This window comes from Propithecus coquereli, unplaced genomic scaffold (genome assembly GCF_000956105.1).
Source record: "Propithecus coquereli isolate 6110/MARCELLA unplaced genomic scaffold, Pcoq_1.0 Scaffold602, whole genome shotgun sequence".
Taxonomy (NCBI): Eukaryota; Metazoa; Chordata; class Mammalia; order Primates; family Indriidae; genus Propithecus; species Propithecus coquereli.
Window position 1 is genome coordinate 255,762 of NW_012151975.1, and position 1,010 is coordinate 256,771.

The window sequence follows — 1,010 nt, forward strand, 5'->3', positions numbered from 1 at the left end:
TGGGTGTGGTGGCGCCTGTAGTCCCAGCTACTGGGGAGGCCAAGGCGGGAGGATCACTTCAGCCCAAGAGTTGGAGGCTACAGTGAGCTGTGATGACGCCACAGCACTCCAGCCTGGGTGACAGAGCAAGACTCTGTCTCAAAAACAAACAAACAAAAAACAAACCTGAAAAAAGTTCTTCTAAAACCAAACCGCTAAACCCAAAGTTTTGGTCAACAGCTTTCATCACATTACCTATCGGCAAATACAGTGTTAGCCATGGGAACAGTTCCCGTTCGTCAGAAATGCAGTTTGGCTCCAACTGTCCTATAAACCGGTGAGTTTGTGTGTGTTACTGTCTCATGACCAAAACCCTAAGTGGAAGCTGTAAGGGCTTTGCGTGCGTCTGTGTGTTTGGGCGTCGTGCACATGTGCAGTAGGGCGCCGAACGCTGTGTCCACATGGTAACACCTGGCGACAGTGTATCAGAAACCCCTCAGTACACTCTATTCAGACTGGCTCAGATAAGTGAGTCCTCGTATAAACGATACAGTTATTAACCCAAACGCCTTTTGGTTCATGTGACCTACGTAACTCTTTGATAAATAAGCTGGTTTTGAAATTATCGGTAAAATAAAAATAATAAAAATGGAAGTGTCTTCGGATTCGTCAGCATACATTTTTGCCTCAGTTTACTATTCGGACAATTTTTCATCTGTCTCTGATAGATATTTTAAGGTGTCAGGGTTTGACACAAAGGTTATAAAGCCATAAACCCCGCATAAAACAGAATGATCTTCCTTTGTCCGATTCTCTGGCAAGACTGATTTCATATTGTTGGTTTCATAGAAACGGCTGCATCTTCTGAGTCACTGACGAAATACACGTGTGTCTGACCTTAAGTTCTCGCCCCGGTGAACACCTGGTCTTCACAGCCTCCAGCGGCGGCCAACAGGGAGCGACTGGGGTGATGACTGGTTTTCGTGGGTCATCTCGGTAGGTTGTTAAAAATAGATGAATTAGGTAAAAGT